Source organism: Garra rufa, chromosome 10 (assembly GCF_049309525.1).
Source record: "Garra rufa chromosome 10, GarRuf1.0, whole genome shotgun sequence".
NCBI lineage: Eukaryota > Metazoa > Chordata > Actinopteri > Cypriniformes > Cyprinidae > Garra > Garra rufa.
Genome location: NC_133370.1, coordinates 29,509,030 through 29,522,157, shown reverse-complemented (window position 1 = coordinate 29,522,157; position 13,128 = coordinate 29,509,030).

The following is a 13,128-nucleotide window of genomic DNA, read 5'->3' as shown; positions in this document are numbered from 1 at the left end:
TGGAAATAGCCGGCTTCCTGTTGGTCTTAGCTAATGAGTTTAATTTAGAAAGTTGTCCAGATTGATGAGAACAATATATGTACAGAGTTTGGTGACTGTAGGAAAAACTAACCCCCCAACTTTTGTCAAAAGATGGCGCTATAGAGTGCCTGCTCCACGCCCATTTATGACCTTTTGCCAGTGTCAAACTATCATTAATATTGATGTGTGTGTTGAGTTTCATGAAATTCTTAGCATGTTATCTGCCTTGAAAAGACAGGAATCTAATTTTAAAGTTTGAGACGTTGCCATGGCAACAGCATTTGATTTATCATCGACCCCTTTACATATTCTTATCGGCCGTGTTTTGACATGATTTTGATGAAGTTTAAAGAAAATCAAGTAAAATTAAGAGGCTGATTTCAAAGCATTTTGAAAATGACACGCTTCCTGCTGCCAGTTGGTGGCGCTATAACTTTGACTCATAATAGTCACATTTATGGAATCGGCATCATACAACGAACAATCTGGTGAAGTTTCATCAGAATCAGGCAATGTGTGCAACAGTTATTAGACACTTCCTGTTTCTCATTTCTCGCCATAATTTTGTCGCCTTGCCACGGCCAAACCGTTCGAGATATCAAAAATCCCCTCGCAATTTAGCGTCCCCAATGTCTTGAGATCATGCTGACCGAGTTTGGTGACAATCCTATCGAAACCCTGGGAGGAGTACGTTAAATTCCAGAGCATGCGCTTTTTACACAGCCCTAAATATCTCACTTCCTGTTGCGTGGAGAAAATGACATAGAGTACAAAAGTTGTTCAGCTCAATGAGTTCTATATGTGTACCGAGTTTCATATGTGTACGTTCAAGTATGTGTGCTATATGGCCCTCAAAATTCCAAATCGCCCTTTTGGGCTCGGGCCCTAATTAAAGCTGCGAGCAGCGATGAACGGGCCCTCGCACCTGGGCTCACCGCCGACCGGTGGCTTCAGGAAATCAGCAAATGGTGGGCAGTATGCTTTTAATACAGTAAATATAGAAAAAATATGTCATAAGTCATTTAAATGTGCCAAACTTGCCGCTGCCAGATGGTGGCGCTATGCCTGTAACTAATTATTGGCATGTAGATGTGTTCAGGCCAGCACTATTATCAAACATATGAAGTTTGGTGCAGATTGACCTTGGTATGTTTGAGTTAGTGAAAGATAATATATATCCTGCTGCCAACAAGTGGCGCTATGATAATATCTGAATATTAGTCTTTAGGTGTCTTCAGGCCAGGACTCTTACCAAACCTGTGAATTTTGTGGCAGATCAGACATTTTATGGCTAAGTTATAACAACTTCTATGTCTATGCAGAAACATCAAACTTTGTCAGGCCACCACGGACATGCCCTTTAATGAAAACTCAAGATCTTCGCAATTTAACATCTCTAAGGCCTCAAGATCAGACTGACCAAATATAATGTTGATTTAATTAAATGCAATCAATGCAAGGACTTCAGATAATGCCAACTGTGAACCAATATGCAAAATTTTCCCTATACTCTGATGATGATGATAAGAACATGATTCATGATGATAACAAAATGTTATTATTGCTTGCTTTACGTCCACCACTTCTGCTTAAATGTCATTGTTACCTATCTGTACAAGTTTTGTGTGGATATTGCTTTGCTGGTGACTCCTCCTGTTACAAGACATCACTCTTAAGCGCTACATAACTAAGAATCAATAAGGAAAACGGTGCCCAGTTGGCACATGCATTCACAGTAACCCTCTGTTAGTTTGGATTTTAAGTTTACAGAATTGAAAGGGTTAGACTTTAAAATCAACACACAGACACATACACACAAAATATAAAATGTTGCCATTCAGTTTCATTTGTTAGCATTAACTATATTAGTTAACATGACCAATAAATAAATAGCATTTATTAATGTTAATTAATATTAAGCTAAAAAAAGTATTCATATATAGTTTATGTACTGTGAATTAACATGAACATGAACACAGTTCATGGGGGTGTACAGCAATACACAATAAAGTGCTCTATAAACGCTTCATTCTTTCAAAATATCTTTAAAAACAAGTTGAGTATTGAAATGGGGCGATATATATATATATATAACTCATCTTAAAATGGTATAATTTTCAGATGTTTTGAACAGATAACAGCAAAGCTTGTTTTGTTGTCCAAGTTTGTCTTGAAATTGTTAATTTAAATTTTATATTCAATAAATAACACTATGAAAATAAATGTCTATCAATGAAGATAAATCGCTAATGCTAAAAGTTGCATTTTTCTTAATCTTTTGCTATGTGACTGAATAGGACAAGTTCATGGTATAGTTCAGTAAAAAAAATAAAAAATAAAAAAACAACAACTGCAAAATACAAACAATGAATGACTTAGTGACCCTTTATATTTTCTCAAAATATCAGACTCTCAAAGATCAGACGTATTTATTTTCGATTACACTATATATATATGTGTGCATTTCTCAAAGATGGTCTCTACCCCTCTCTCCCTCTCTCCCTTTCACCCATCCCCCCTTAAGCCACTCTAAATGTCATTCTGCAGTGACTGAACACAGTCAGTCAGGCAGAGTGAGGTTTCTGAGTTCTTTTTTTAATTTTCTTTAATTCATAGAAGCTTGAATAGTTTTGATATTACCAGCACTTGCTCAGAATGATTAGATCTCTGTGTGAAAAAAGTTTTAAAGAGTTTGGATGCTGCACTTTAAAGATATAAAAATATTTTTTACTATATCTTTAAAAAATCACCACGTCCACACCGTTCAAGATATCCCAAATCCGCTCGCAATTTAACATCTTCAGAATCTTCTCTTCATGTTAAAAATGTTTGGTGTGAATAGCTGGTTGTTCTTAAAAGGAGTGTGAAATTGTTTACAGCCTGATTTTTCCAAAAATCCACATTCAAATTAAAATAGCCGGCTTCCTGTTGGTCTTAGCTAATGAGTTTGATTTAGAAAGTTGTCCAGATTGATGAGATTAATATATGTACAGAGTTTGGTGACTGTAGGAAAAACTAACCCCCCAACTTTTGTCAAAAGATGGCGCTATAGAGTGCCTGCTCCACGCCCATTTATGACCTTTTGCCAGTGTCTAACTATCATTAATATTGATGTGTGTGTTGAGTTTCATGAAATTCTAAGCATGTTATCTGCCTTGAAAAGACAGGAATCTAATTTTAAAGTTTGACATGTTGCCATGGCAACAGCATTCGATTTATCATCGACCCCTTTACATATTCTTATCGGCCGTGTTTTGACATGATTTTGATGAAGTTTAAAGAAAATCGAGTAAAATTAAGAGGCTGATTTCAAAGCATTTTGAAAATGACACACTTCCTGCTCCCAGTTGGTGGCGCTATAACTTTGACTCATAATAGTCACATTTAAGGAAACGGCATCATACAACGAACAAACTGGTGAAGTTTCATCAGAATCAGGCAATGTGTGCAACAGTTATTAGACACTTCCTGTTTCTCATTTCTCGCCATAACTTTGTCGCCTTGCCACGGCCAAACCGTTCGAGATATCAAAAATCTCCTCGCAATTTAGCGTCCCCAATGTCTTGAGATCATGCTGACCGAGTTTGGTGACAATCCCATGGAATTCCTGGGAGGAGTACGTTAAATTCCAGAGCATGCGCTTTTTAAACAGCCCTAAATATCTCACTTCCTGTTGCGTGGAGCCTATGACATAGAGTACAAAAGTTGTTCAGCTCGATGAGTTCTATATGTGTACCGAGTTTCATATCAATACGTGCAAGTATGTGTGCGCAGTACATCAAGTTTTCAAACTGTGTTCCAGGGGGCGCTGTAGAGTCCCCTTGCCACGCCCCGGTACCAGCCTCTGTGGCGTCCTGATGGCCGCAGATTCCGACGTCTGTGCAAATTTTCAAGAGTTTTTGAGTATGTTAAGACCCCCTTAAGTGCCCGGAAGGTGTAAAAAAAAAAATAAAAAAAAATAAGAACCCTTAGAAGAACAATACGGCCTTCGCCCTTTTGGGCTCGGGCCCTAAAAATAAGAATCCTTAGAAGAACAATAGGGCCTTCACCCTTTTGGGCTCGGGCCCTAATAATAATAATCCTTAGAAAAACAATAGGGCCTTCGCCCATTCTGGGCTCGGGCCCTAATAAGAACCCTTAGAAGAACAATAGGGCCTTCGCCCTTTTGGGCTCGGGCCCTAATAATAATAATAATAATAATAATCCTTAGAAAAACAATAGGGCCTTCGCCCTTTTGGGCTCGGGCCCTAATAATAATAATAATAAACGGAGCAGATTCAATAGGGTCCTCACACCATCGGTGCTCGGGCCCTAATAATGTAAAAACACGGCCGATGAGAGTCTGTAAAGGTGTCCCTGATGCATCAAATACTGTTGCCATGGCAAATTTAAAAATCATACATTAAAATATTTGTTTCCTGTGTTTTTGAGGCAGATAGTATGCTTAGAATTTCATTTTCCATTTTTAATTTTCAGTGATTTATTATATCTTTAAAGTGCAGCATCCAAACTCTTTGAAACTTTTTTCATACAAAGAACTATTCATTCTGATCAAACACAGTTCATTTCATAATTATACAAAACGCCACGAATGAAAGAAAATTAAAAAACATATCTGATCTCACGCTGCTCTCTGCTTTGCACTCTGTGTGTGTGTGTGTGTGTGTGTGTGTGGTGGTAAGTGGCTGAGTGTAAGGAGGGGGGATGGGTGGTGAGGAGGAGAGACAGTTAGTCCAGAGTGTTACTGTGAATGCATGTGCCAACTGGGCACCATTTTCCTGATGCTATCGGGATGGCAACTGCGTAGATGACGAGGGCCCATTCATCGCTGCTTGCAGCTTTAATTGTTCTTCGGATTCTTCGGAAGTCTTTTTGAGGGCCTAAACATGCAAACTCACGAAACTTTGCACACGCATCAGACCTGGCAAAAATTTACATCTGATATGGTTTTCAGAAGTGGGTGTGGCAAAATGGCTCAATAGCGACACCTATAAAATTTCAACGGAGTGCGCCTCGAGCTACGTTTCACGTACATGTACGAAACTCCGTACACACATGTAACACACCAATACCTACCAAAAAGGCTCCTGGTGCAACATCCGAAACCCAACAGGAAGTCCGTTATATTGAATTTCCTGTACGATTTCTGTGCAGTTTTTGCCATTTTCAGGCCTCGTACTTTAACAAACTCCTCCTACAGTTTTTATCCGATCATCTTCAAATTTGCGGAGTGTCATCATAAGGCCTTTGCAATGCTAAATTGTGAAGATCTAGAGTTTTCGTCGAAGGGCGTGTCCCTGGCAGCCTGACAAAATTTGATGTTTCGCCATGAAAAAGGAAGTTGCTATAAGTCAGGCAAACAATGTCCGATCTGCCTCAAACGTCACATGTTTGACAATAGTCCGGTCCTGAACACACGTCAGTGCCCATATTCAGTTATAGTCATAGCGCCACCTGCTAACAACAGGAAGTGACATGTTTAACACTGTTACGGACTCCTAGCAACATATTGAAAAGCATTAACAAGTCTTAAATAGGCTATCAAAATGCTAGAAACATGCTAAAACATGCTAGCAACACTTAGCTAAGAGCTAAAGCATGCTATTAATACAAAGACAAAAGGAAATTGCTGTAACTCATGCATATAATGTCCAATCTGCCCCAAATTTAAGATTCAACATGCTACAAACATAGTAAAGCATGCTAGCAACACTTAGCTAATATGTTAAAGCATGCTAATAATACAATGAAACAGGAAGTTACTCTAACTCAGGCGTACAATGTCCAATCTGCCCCAAACTTAACATGTTTGATAAGAGTCCTGGCCTGAACACATGCCCATGCCCGTATTCAGTTATAGTCATAGCGCCACCTGCTGACAACAGGAAGACACGTGTTTAATACTGTTGTGGATGCCTAGCAACATTTTAAAAATATCAACAAGTGTTAAATAGGGTAGCAACATGCTAGAAACATGCTATAACATGTTAACAACATTTAGCTAAGTGTTAAAGCATGCTCTTATTGCAATAAAACAGGAAGTTACTGTAACTCAGGCATGCAATGTACAACCTGCCCCAAACTTAATATGTTTAATAAGAGTCCTGGCCTGAACACTTTTACGTGCCAATATTCAGTTATAGTCATAGTGCCACCTGCTGACAACGGGAAGTCACATGTTTAACACTGTGATACACTATTAGCAACACACTAAAAAAGCCATTGAGTGATAAACTAGTTTAAAACATACTCAAACATGCTAGCAACACTTACTTAGTGCTAAGGCATGTTGTTAAAGACATAAAACAGGAAGTTATTGTAATTCATGCAAACAATGTACAATCTGCCCCAAACTTCACATGTTTGATAAGAGTCCTAGTCTGAAGATATATACATGCCCATATTCAGTTATAGTCATAACACCACCTGCTGACAACAGGAAGTGACATTTAACGGTGTTACGGACTCCTAGCAACATATTAAAAAGCGTTAGCAAGTTTTAAATAGGCTAGCATCATACTAGAATCATGTTAAAACATGCTAGCAACACTTAGCTAGGAGCTAACGCATGATATTAATACAAAGAAAAATTGCTGTAACTCATGCATACAATGTCCAAGCCCCAAGCTTAATATTCAACATGCTACAAACACAGTAAAGCATGCTAGCAACATTTAGCTAATATGCTAAAGCATGCTAATAATACAATGAAACAGGAAGTTACTCTAACTCAGACATACAATATCCAATCTGCCCCAAACTTAACATGTTTTAAAAAAGGCTCTGGTCTGAACACATGCCCATGCCCATATTCACTTATAGTCATAGCGCCACCTGCTGGCAACAAGAAATGACACGTTTAATACTGTTCTGGATGCCTAGCAATATTTTTAAAAGTATCAACAAGTGTTAAATAGGGTAGCATCAAGCTAGACATATGCTAAAACATGTTAGCAACACTTAGCTAAGTACTAAAGCATGTTATTAATGCAATGAAACAGGAAGTTACTCTAACTCAGGCATACAATGTCCAATCTGCACCAAACTTAACATGTTTGATAAGAGTTCTGGCCTGAACACATGCCCATGCCCGTATTCAGTTATAGTCATAGCGCCACCTACTGTCAACAGGAAGTGACATTTAACACAGTGATACACTATTAGCAACACACTAAAATAAGCCATTGAGTGCTAAACATGCTAAAAACATGCTCAAACATGCTAGCATCACTTACTAAGTGCTAAAACATGCTGTTAATGCGATGAAAGAGGAAGTTATTGTAACTCAACCATACAATGTCCGATCTGCCCCAAACTTCACATTTGATAAGAGTCCTGGCCTGAACACATCTAAAGGCCAATATTCCATTACAATCATAGCACCACCAGCTGGCAACAACAATTACTTGTTTTACACTAACTTAAACATGCAATGTACAATTTGCACCAAACTTGACATGTTTGGCAAGAGTCTTGGCCTGAAGACATCTAAAAGCCAATATTCTGTAATAGTGCCACCTGTTGGCAGCAGGATATGTCATGTCTTACACTCAAGCATGCCATGTTCAATCTGCACCAAGCTTCTTATGTTTGGTAAAATCGCTGGCCTGAAGACATCTGCATGCCAATATTCAGTTATACACATAGCGCCACCAGCTGGCAGCAAGAAGTTTGGCACATCTAAATGACTTTGACATATTCCTCCTAAATTTACTATGTTAAAAGCATAGTGCCCACCATTTGCCACAGATCGGCGGTGAGTCCAGGTGCGAGGGCCCGCCCATCACTGCTTGCAGCTTTAATGTTTCAATTGTTCCTTGTTGTGTTCTCACCTGATGTTCTCACTCACCTTTTGGTGAGTGTTTGTTCTTAGTCAAGTCTGTTCATAGTCAAGTCAAGTCTGTTTATTTCATAGTCAAGTTTATGTCAAGTCTCGTCATTGTTTGGATTATGTTTATTGTTTGTATTTCACATTTGGATTAATAAAGCTGCACTTGGGTTCGTCACATCTCGCCTCTTCAGTGGACTAATTGTTACTCATTCACATACCTCACAAATTTTCATGAATGTGGAGGGCTGCTCTTTAAACGGCTAATTCACCAAAAAAATCTCCCCCATGTTGTTCCAAACCCATACAAATTCTGCTATTTTTGAAGCTTGAAACTATTTATTGTTTAGACTTTCAATGGATTAACAAAAAAATTACAAAATTAAAAATACCCTAATTTGTGTTTCGAAGATAGACAAAAGTCTTATAGGTTTGGAATGACATGGGGGCAAGTAAATCATTTTGTGTGAACTACTCCTTTAAAAAAAAAAAAAAAAGAATAAGAAAAGAAAGAATAATGACTCTGCAAATAAGACTCCAAAATTGGTTTGAGTTCTGCAATGAAGAACACAGACATCAACAGTTTAATGTGAACAAGTCATCGTACGGTTGCATCAAAATTAGAAGTAATCAGGCAGGAGACAACAGAAATATTTATTTTCTAAAAAATAACTAACATCAATCTCCAAACAACAATGCCCTCATATGTCTCTGGCATTCTTTTACTCAGTCAAAAAAAAAAATAAAAATAAATATATATATATATATAACGTGGAATTATGAACTTTACTTGCCTCCTCACACAAGCAGCTTTCTTTGTCGTTAACTCCAAAGTTGGTGTAATGGATTTCCAGTGAAGGCAAGTTGAAGATGAACCCAAGTAAAAATCCAGACAAATCCAGACAAACAATAATCCAAACAATGACTTGACTTGACTTGACTTGACATGAAACGACTTGGCAGAAACAAACTTGATCTGATACAGACTTGACTTGACCATGAACAAAAACAAAAACTCACCAACAGCAGATTACAACTTCAATATACGACAATGAACAATACCAAACAATGAGGGACACATGACAAGAACCAATCAATGAGAAACAAGACAAATGACTATACAGATCTGGCCATTAAAAATGCGTCTATTTTCACGCGGCAGCCTGCAATTCAGCACACGTAGCCACGCGGCGGCCTGCAGGGGCTTTTTTAGGTTTTTTTAAAACGTTGTTGCGCTTCATATAATATCCACCAGGTGGCGCAAGGAACAACATTCTGTGGCCAAGCCCTGCACAAAGAGGGCTATTTGGACAGTATTTATGTCTGTTGTTTCAATATCTGGCGCCATAATCGGTAATTAATTCTGTATGTAACGGCAAAGTATTTATAATTTCGTTTCCTTTTTATTAAGTTAATTGTCACAGGGAGTCAGACTGAGACGTGCGGATCCATTTGCAGCATTTATTTAGAATCGTCAACAGGCCAGAATAATCACCAGAAAACAGGAACAACGTAGGTAATCCGGGAAACAGTTCGATAGACAGGGAATGGTCGCAATGGCAGGAAGCAGGAATCGTCAACGGGGTACACAGTCCAGAGTCATACACAGAGAATCCAACACAGAGATAAACGCTTAGAATTACGACCATAGGAACAATAAGACTTCGCAGAGTGGCTGTGTGTGTGTGAAGCTTAAATGCATGTGGGTAAATGTGAAACAGGTGTGTGCAGCAATCAGTTCAGTGGGAAACGAGGAGCAGCTGTGTGCAGTGATTGGTGCAGTGGCTTATGGGGATTGCAGTCCAGAATGTGTGTGCAAGAGTTCATGATGAGATAGACCAGATACGTGACAGAGCCCCTCCCCAAGGAGCGGCTTCCAGACGCTCTAACCACCTTATATTACCTGGAGGGTGGTGGAGCGGAGGCGGAACAGGGGGAGAGATGGAGGGCCAGGTCCATGTAGGGGTACTGGAACCACGAACTGAGGCGGAGCCGACGGAGGGAGAAGCCATGATGGAGGAAGGGTTGGCTCCTGCATGGGGCCGACCGACGGAGGTGGAGCCGGTGGAGCCCGAGGCGGAATCGGAGAGTCGATGGTCCTGGGCGACACAGAGGATCCGAAGGGCCAAGGCGGAACCCAAGGCTCTGGCGACCCCGGCGGAGATGGAGGTCCGGAGGTACGCAACGGAGCTGGAGTGACAGAGGATCGAGGCTGTGCCCACGGGAGGGAGGAGGTCCACAGAGCCGGCAGGACGGAGTGACGAGGCGCAGCCGGAGGAGTAGAGTCCAGAGGCGAAGGTGGGGCGACGACTGACCGGGGCGGAGCCGGAGAGACGATGGAGCCCGGAGGAGCTGGTGGGCCGACAGCCGACAACGGAGACGAGGGAGCACAGAGCCGGGGTGGAGCCGCAGGGTCGGAGGGCCGAGGTGGAGTCCAGGACTCTGAGACTGGAGGTGATGGTGAGGGGTCCTTCAGTCTGGACACCGATGGAGACTGGCAGTCCCACGGCAAGTCCTCTGCACCGAAGGTGGGATGTGGGTGAGCAGAGGGACTGTCAGGAGACAGAGGTGGCGAAACTGGAGCAGCAGGGAGGGTGGGTGGGAACAGTCCATGCATGAGCTCCGTGACCAGAACCGGGCAGACAGGAATCTCAGGACGACTGGATGGAACCAGCGGAGGCTCTGGAAGGCTGGGCGGAACCAGCGGAGGCTCTGGAAGGCTGGGCGGAACCAGCGGAGGCTCTGGAAGGCTGGGCTGAACCAGCGGAGGCTCTGGAAGGCTGTCTTGAGGAGCGGGCTCTGGACAACGCTCTTGTGAAGCGGGCTCTGGACGACGCTCTTGTGAAGCGGGCTCTGGACGACGCTCTTGAGGAGCGGGCTCTGGAGAACTGGACGACCCCAGCAGAGATTCAGGAGGGCTGGGCGTCTCCAGCGGAGACTCTGGAAGAGCAGGCTCTGAGCGAGCGGTCACTGGAGGGCGCTCTGGCGGCGCAGTCACTGGAGGGCGCTCTGGCGGTGGAGACTCTGATTTGACGGTAGCCATCTTGTGCCATGGCTGTGGAAGGGTGACCATCTTGAGAGCAGACTCTGGAAGGGCTGCCATTTTGCAAACCGACTAAGGCCATCTTGTCAAAAGACTCTAGAAGGGAGGCCATCTTGTTCACAGACTCATGTGAGGCAGCCATCTTGGCCGGGAACTCAGGAACAAAAGCCGTCCTGGCAACAGGCTCAGGAGGGGCGGCCATCTTATGAACAGGCTCAGGAGGGGCGGCCATCTTATGAACAGGCTCAGGAGGTGCGGCCATCTTGTGAACGGGCTCAGGAAGGTTCAATCATGGGCATGAGGGAAGCCAATGGCTCTAAGAGTCCTCCACGGAAGAAAATCATTAGGCATCCTTCATCCATAGTTGACTGATTAGCCAATTCAATAAAATCCCTAGCATAATCCTCGATATTCCGCTCACCCTGCTTGAGACGCATGATCTGTACAGTGGGGTTGGTGCTGGAACCGGATGACACCATACTAGCTGCTGGATCCTTGTAGCGGCGAAGTCTTCTGTCACAGGGAGTCAGACTGAGACGTGCGGATCCATTTGCAGCATTTATTTAGAATCGTCAACAGGCCAGAATAATCACCAGAAAACAGGAACAACGTAGGTAATCCGGGAAACAGTTCGATAGACAGGGAATGGTCGCAATGGCAGGAAGCAGGAATCGTCAACGGGGTACACAGTCCAGAGTCATACACAGAGAATCCAACACAGAGATAAACGCTTAGAATTACGACCATAGGAACAATAAGACTTTGCAGAGTGGCTGTGTGTGTGTGAAGCTTAAATGCATGTGGGTAAATGTGAAACAGGTGTGTGCAGCAATCAGTTCAGTGGGAAACGAGGAGCAGCTGTGTGCAGTGATTGGTGCAGTGGCTTATGGGGATTGCAGTCCAGAATGTGTGTGCAAGAGTTCATGATGAGATAGACCAGATACGTGACATTAATTTAGAAAAAAAAAAATTGGAGCATTTTTGTTCGTTAAACATAAGCTTTTTAAACGTAAGACCAAGCGGCAGACAGTGAGTTGACCTACTCTGTGTTTCAATTTGCCTTCTCAAATCACGAATTGGCTAAAATAAAATCCATAGATGTAAAATAAAAGATATAAATATTAATAGATATAAATATGCGCTATTAGGTGCAATCGTTTGTGCGGAGAGAGCAAAACACATTTTTAGGACATGAAGGCTCAAGCTCGACCAGTTACATTTTTTTTTCAGTGGAAAATATTTAACCGTTATATTTTTGTCAGACATGATAAATAAATATGTAAAAAGACTTAAATTACTACTTAACGAAAAAAACAAATAGAAAACAAAAACTGTTTTTATTATGTAGTCCGTAGAGATGCATTTCTCTCTAAAGGCGCGCGTCCAACGAGGATATGAGGAGGACTGTTAACTGCATCATCACTGACTCAGAAAACAGTAGTTTCTAAATAAATAATTAAAATATCTCCTTACTATTAGACAGTCATGGTATTTACTTTTGCCAGTGTTTTGTGGTAAGCTTTAAACACGGAACCCTTCCAAGCTGTGCTGAACGTGCGCTCAATGCTGCTGACAGGACCGTCATGGTAGCCTGGTCTCGTGGTTCCTCCAGCGCTGCATTTTTTTTTTAAATCACCACTGAATGTCTAAAATATAATTTTAGCCCGCATTTGATCTTTGACGGACTAAAATGCAGGGCTATAATACGTCTTAAAAGTGGAACATGGAAATATAATGGATGTACTGCGAAAAAAGTTTTATGCTAGACATTGTTTCCAAATGGTTAAATGTGAGATTCTGGAAATGAGAATTAAATGTAGCGGGTCGGGTCGGGAAGAAAATTATTCTAAGTGGGTATATATAGGCTATATATTCTAAGGGTGTATATATATAGTTAGTATCATAGGCGGAGCGTGTGTAAGGCTGGCCAAGGGGACCTGGGGCCAAAAAATGCCACTAAATTGGACATATTCCCCTGCACAAACAAAATCAATATATTACGTCTGTTGATAATAAAATGAAAATGAATAGAAAATGTAAATTGCGGCATTACATTAAGATCAGATAATCTGCACCGTAATTCTTTTTAGGCGTTTTTACAGTGTTATAACGCACCACACACGATTCTGTTGGGTTAGGAATGCAATGTCTATCAGAAGCGTTCAAATGAGTCTTGTCAGTTTTGTTGAGTGCGCGCAACTCTTGATTTTTTTTTTAAATCATAAACAACAAAGCT